A 7,218-nucleotide genomic window follows, 5' to 3' on the forward strand; every position below is an offset into this window, starting at 1 on the left:
ACAAAAGGGGGAGGTCTTCAACGAGATGGATTGACATGGTGGCTGTGACAATGGGCTCAAGTATAGCAGGGATTGTGGGGTTGGCGCGGGATCAGGCAGTGTTTTGTTCTGCTGTGCATGGGGTCACTATGAATCGGAAATGACTTGACTGCACTTAACAACAACAACAAAGAAAGATGTTTACCTTTATTTTATTAACTATGCAAAAAACTGTGTGGATCATAAAAATCATGGATAACATTGTAAAGATGATAATTCCAGAAGACTTAATTGTGCTTATGTGGAACCTGTACATACAAGAGAATTAGTTAATGTTGTTAAATGCCATCCACTCCATTCCAATATACACAGCAGACAGAAACACTGCCTTTTCCTATGTCATCTTCAAAATTTTTCCTACGCTTGAGCTCCTCATTGCAGCCACTGTGTCAATCCAATTCATTGAGGGTGTTACCCTTTTTTCTCTGTCCCTCCACTTCACCAAGCATGACATACTTTTCCAGGGACTGGTCCCTTCTGACTACGCGACCAATGTAGGTGCCACAAAGTCTGGCTACTCTTACTTTTAAGGAGCATTCTGGCTACACTACTTTTTTATAGATAGATTTGTTCTTTCTCCTGGAATTACACAGCACTTTCAGTATTATTTGCCAACAATATTTCAGTATTCTTTGCAAATTCAAAGGCATCAATTCTTCTTTGGTCCTCCTTTTCCATTGTCCAACTTTCACATGCATACGAGGCATGGTTTAAAATCAAGAAGGGAGTGCGTCACGGTTGTATTCTTTCTCCACACTTATTCAATCTATATGCTGAGCAAATAATCCGAGAAGCTGGACTATATGAAGAAAAACGTGGTATCAGGATTGGAGGAAGAATCATTAACAACCTGAGATATGCAGACGATACAACTTTGCTTGCTGAAAGTGAGGATGACTTAAGGCACCTACTGATGAAGGTTGAAGAATACAGTCTGCAGTATGGATTACATCTCAACATAAAGAAAACAAAAATCCTCACAACTGGACCAATGAGCAGCATCACAATAAATGGAGATAAGATTGAGGTTGTCAAGGAATTCACATTGCTTGGTTCTACAATCGATGCCAATGGAAACAGCAGTCAGGACATTAGATGACGTGTAGCATTGGGAAAGTCAACTGCGAAGGGACTGTATCAAGTGCTGAGGAGCAAGGATATCTCTGTGAGGACTAAGGTGCGCCTGACACAAACCATGATATTTTCAATCACCTGGTATGCATGTGAGAGCTGGACAATGAATAAGGAAGACTGAAGAAGAGTTGATGCTTTTGAGTTGTGGTGCTGGAGAAGAATGCTCAAAGTACCATGGAATGCTAAAAGAACTAACAGATCTGTCCTGGAGGAAGTGCAACCAGAATTCTCCTTGGAGGCAAGAATGGCCAGACTTCGTCTCACCTATTTTGGTCATGTTGTCAGAAGGGACCATTCCCTGGAGAAGGATGTCATGCTTGGTAGGGTGGAGGGTCGACGAAAGAGGGGGAGGCCTTTAGGGAGATGGATTGATACAGTGGCTGCAATGATGGGCTTGAGTATAGCATGGATTGTGGGGCTGGCGCGGGATCGGGCAGTGTTTCTTTCTGCTGTGCATGGGGTCGCTATGAGTTGGAAACGACTCGACGGCACTCAACAACAACAACAACAACAACACGAGGCAATTGAAAATACCATGGCCTGGGTTAGGCACACCTTAGTCTTCAAAGTGACATCATTGCTTTTGAAGACTTTAAAGAGGTCTTTTGCACCAGATTTTCCCAGTGCAATATGATATCTGACTTCCTGACTGCTGCTGAGTATTGATAGTGGATCCAAGTGAAATGAAAAATTGACAATTTCAATCTTAAATCATGATGCTGCTAATTGGTCCAGTTGTGAGGATTTTCATTTTGTTTATGTTGAGGTGTATTCCATACTGAAGACTGTAATCTTTAACCTTCATCATTAGGTGCTTCAAGTAATCTTCACTTTCAGCAAGCAAAATTGTGTCACCTGCAAATTGCAGGTTGTGAATAAGTCTTCCTCTAATCCTGAAGCCATGTTCTTCTTCACATAGTCCAGATTCTTTGATTATTTGCTCAGCATACAGATTGAATAAGCACCTTGAGAAGATATAACCCTGATGCATGACCTTCCTGATTTTAAACCATGCAGTTTTCCCTTCTGTTTGAATGGCAGCCTCTTGGTCATGTACAGGTGCCTCATGAGCACAATCAAGTGTTCTGGAATTCCCATTCTTGATAGTGTATTCCACAATTTGCTATGATTCACAAAGTTGAATGCATTTGATTAGTCAATTAAACACAAGTACAAATCTTTCCGGCTTCCTTTGCTTTTATCTAAGACCTATTTAACATCATGCTATCCCTCATTCCACTTCCTCTTCTGTAACCAGCTTGAATTTCTGGACTTTCCCTATAAATATACTGCTACAACCATTTTTTAATTACTTCCACAAAATTTTACTTGTATATGATATTAATTATATTGTTTGATAATTTTCACATTCTACTAGATCATCTTTCTTTTGAATGGGCAGAAATATGGATCTCATCCATGTGGTTGGCCAGGTAGCTGTCATCCAAAATTTCCTGTCATTGATGACTAAGCACTTATAGAGCTGTATCCATTTGTTGAAACATCTCAATAAATAGTCTGTCAATTCCTGGAGCCTTAATTTCTGCCAATTCTTTCAGTGCAGCTTGAGTTTCTTCTTTTAATGTCATTGGTTTTTGATCATATGCTACCTACTGAAATGACTGAACATTGCTCAATTATTTTTGGTGATTATCCCTTCCATCTTCTTTTGATATGTCCTGCATCATTCAATATTTTGTCCATAGAACCCTTCAATATTGCAGTTAGAGGTTTGAACTTCTTTTTTAGTTCTTTCAGCTTAATAAATGCTGAGTGTGTTCATCCCTTTTGTTTTTCTAATTCCAAGTCTTTGCACATTTCATAATACTTTCTTTTTCTTCTTGGGTTGCTCTTTGAAATTTGTTCAGCTCTTTTATTTCGTTATTTCTTATATTCACTTTAACTGTTCTCCATTTAAAGTCAAGTTTCAGAGACTCTTATGTCATCCATTTTAACTTTTCCTTTTTTTCCTGTCTTTTCAATGATCTTTTTGCCTTCCTCATGTATGCTGTTCTTGATGTCATCCCAAAGCTGGTCTGGTCTTTATTCACTGGTGTTCAATATCTCAAATCTATTCTTCAGATGGCCTCTAAATTCATGTGGAATATACTTAAAGTCATATTTTTGGCTCTCATGGACTTGCTTTAATTTTTTTCAGCATCAACTTGAACTTGCATATAAGTAATTGATGGTCTGTGTGTTAGACTGGGTTCTCCAGAGAAACAAAACCAGTAAAGCTTATATATATGTATATATAGATAAATTTATCTTAGAAAAATGGCTCACACCCTTATAGAAGCTGGCAAGTCCAAAGTTCCTGGATCAAACGTCAAGCTGGAGGCTTTTCCACATCAAGCTAGAGGCTTTCCCTGACTGTTGCAGCCATAGGGGCTGAGGAGCTCAAGGATGGCAGGCAGTACACTGGCTGTTGACTCCAATGAATGATGAATCCAAGATCTCCAGGCTGAATGGTGGATTGTTCACTCACAGGCAGCACAACATAATCCCAATCCACAGAAGAATGTCTCTTTTTCCAGGATGTCCATAGATATACTGGAAGCAGGCCACACCCCTAGGGAAACGCCCTTTCAACAGATTGTCTGCTCAAAACATAATCATCTGATCCCATCATGGCAATAACCACACCACAACAGCGTAAACCACACAGAATTGTGGTACAGTCAAGTTGCCACACAGCTCCAACTATCATAGTCTGTTCCACAATTAGCTAATGGTCTTGTTTTGACTGGTTGTGGTAGCTAAGTTTGTGTGTCAACTTGGCTGGGCCTGGTTGAGTGGCTGGGCAGTTGGATGAAGTATTCCCCATGATGAGATTGGTAATCACCTCCATGGTGGAATCTGCTGTGAGCAGCTGAGTAGCTGCCTTAGGAATGTGGTCTGCTTCCTGCATATAAGGAGATGCCTTGGGAAACGTTATCTAGCTTATTGCACCCCTGATCCCTGCATGTAGCTGAATTGTTGTTCAGAAGCCTGCCATGTTCTGCTGATCTTGGGACATTTAATGGACTTAAATTAATGAGCTGCAGGGTGGTTTGGTAATATCAGGGCTATGCCTTATTACTTGTCAACCTTGGGTTTGTCACCCTCAGCAGCCAGCAGCTGAATGAAGAAAAGCCTCCAGCTTCAGTGAGCCAGGAGCAGGAGGCAGAGCTGAAGCCCAAGGCTGAGGGGCTTGCACCCATCCCCCTGGAGCCTGGCACTTTGAACTTAGACTTAAAGCCTCCAAATTGCAAGAGAATAAACTTCTGTTTCTTCAAGCCAACCCATTTGTGGTATATCTTGTCAGAGCTGTACTAGGTAATCAGATCACTGGTGATATTGAGCTTCTTCATCACCTCTTTCAACAGATGTAGTCAATTTGATTTGTATGTATTCCATCGGACAAAGTCCATGTATATGGTTGCTCTTCATATTGTATAATTATTCTATTGTATTGTATCATTAATGTACTGTATATATGATATTGGGAGTTCTGGTAGTGTAGTGCCTAAAGCACTTGACTGCTAACTGGAAGGCTGGCAGTTCAAACTCACCAGCCCATCCCCAGAAGGAAGATGAGGCAATCTACTTATGTAGTGATACTGCCTGGGAATCCCAAGGAGGGGTCACTATGAGTCAGGTCCATCACTATGAGTCAGGTCCAAATCAATGGCACATAACAACAACAACAACAACAATATATTATATCAATGAATAAATCATTGATCTTGAAAAATTCTATCATGAGATCTCTGGCATCATTTCTATCACCAAGACTATATTTTACAACTACCAGTGCTTCTTCTTTGTTTCCAACTTCCACATTCCAATTACCAATAATCATCTATTCATCTCTATTGCATGTTTTGTTAATTTCAGACTGGAGAGGTTGATAAGAAATCTTCAATTTCTTCATCTTTGGCTTTGATTGTTTGAATTTGAATAATACTATTATTAATCAGTAATGCTACTAATAGTACTATTAGTAGTATTATTGATTAGTGACCCTTGAAGGTGTATGGATATTATCCTATCACTGATAACAATGTACTTCAGAATAGTTTTTGAAATGTCCTTTGAAAATTAATGTAATGCCATTACTGTTCAATGTGCATTCCTGACACAGTAAACCGTATGACTGTCTGATTCAAAATGGTCAATACCTACCCATTTCAGCTCTCTAATGCCTAAGATATCAATTTTTATGGTTCTATTTCATTTTTTGACAACTTCAAATTTTTCTAGATTCGTACATTATACATTCCACATTCTGATTACTAATGAATGTTTGCAGCTCTTTTTTCCCCTTTTGATTTGTTCCCCATCAGCATATGGAGTTTCCACAAGCTTTATTCCTTCCATGTCATTAATGTCAACTCTGCTTTAAGGAAGTAGCTCTTGCCCAGTTGTATTTTGAGTGCTTTTCAACCTGAGGGGATCATCTTCCAGCACTATATCAATGTTTCACAGCTACTCATTAAGTTTTCCAATAATGTACCAGACATTATTTCACTGCTACTCACAAGGTTTTCAGTGGCTAATTCTTTCAGAAGTGGATGGCATCATCCTTCTTCCCAATCTGTCTTGGCTTGGAAGCTCCCCTGAAACCTGCCTATCATGGGTAACTCTGATGATATTCAAAATACCAGTGACATAGCCTCCAGACTCACAGCAACACACAAGCCACCACAGTACAACCGAGTGACACACAAGTGATAGGAATATACCATGATTTAAAATCACAAAAGGTGTGTGTCAGGGTTGTATCATTTCACCATATTTATTCAATCTGTATGCTAAGCAAAAAATCAGAGAAGCTGGACTACATGGAGAAGAATGCTGCATCAGGCTTAGAGGAAGACCTATTAACAACCTGTGAAATGCAGATGGTTTTGTAAAACGAAGAAGATTTGAAACAAATACTGATGAATATGAAAGACTACAGCCTCCTGTATGGATTACCACTCAACATTAAGAAAACAAAATCCCCAGAGCTGTACCAATAAGCAACATCATGATAAAAGGAGAAAAGATTGATGTTGTCAAGGAATTCATTTTACTCAAATCCACAATCAACACTCATGGAAGCAACCATCAAATAATCAAACAACATATTGCATTGGGAAAATCTGTTGCAAAAGACTACTTTAAAGTGTTAAACATCAAAGATGTCACTTTCAAAACTGAAGTCTGCCTGACATAAGCCATGGCAGTCTCAATAAGCTCATATGCATTTGAAAGCTGAACCATGTATAAGGAAGACCTCAGAAGAATTGATGTATTAGAATTATGATTTTGGTGAAAAATATTTTTTACACCATGGACTGCTAGAAGAATGACCAAAGCTGTCTTCGAGGAAGTTGAGCCAGAATTCTCCTCAGAAGCAAGAAGGACCAGACTTCGTGTCTCATACTTTCATCATGTTGTCAGAATGGATCAGTCTCTTGAGTAGAATATTATGCTCAATAAAGTATAAAGCCAGTAAAAAATGGGAAGACTTTCAATGGGATGGATTGGCACAGTGGCTGCAAAGATGGGCTCATGCATGGCAATGATTGTGAGGCTGGTACAGAACCTGGCAGTTTTTCATTCTATTGTACCTAGGGTTATTATGAGTCTGGACAGAGTATATGGCAAATACATACAACAAAAACAACAACAAACATAACTTATTGTTATATTATATATTGGCAACTCTATAATTTAAGTTTTAACTATATTGTTTTGTTTTTTTGAATGAGACAATGTGCTCAAAGAATAAAAGTGTATTTTCCATCCAAGATTTCACAGCAAGTCAAAGGAAGTTGTTTAGAAATATAGGCCTGAGTCTGAAATCAGTGATGCTGTGCTTAGAGGAATGAAATCCTAAGTAATAGGGTATATGAGGTAGAGCATTGACTGTGCCATTCAAGACTTCAAGTTCTATCACGCACTCCTTTCTCCAAATTATTTCCCACACACAGAAATTTCAGAATCTATTGCACAGGTCCACTGCTCTAATATAGAATGCTTAAACATAATTCTTGATGAATAGCATGGCATAGA

The sequence above is a fragment of the Orycteropus afer genome, unplaced genomic scaffold, assembly GCF_000298275.1.
Source record: "Orycteropus afer afer isolate SDZICR_OR568_19922 unplaced genomic scaffold, OryAfe1.0 scaffold00521, whole genome shotgun sequence".
Classification (NCBI taxonomy): domain Eukaryota; kingdom Metazoa; phylum Chordata; class Mammalia; order Tubulidentata; family Orycteropodidae; genus Orycteropus; species Orycteropus afer.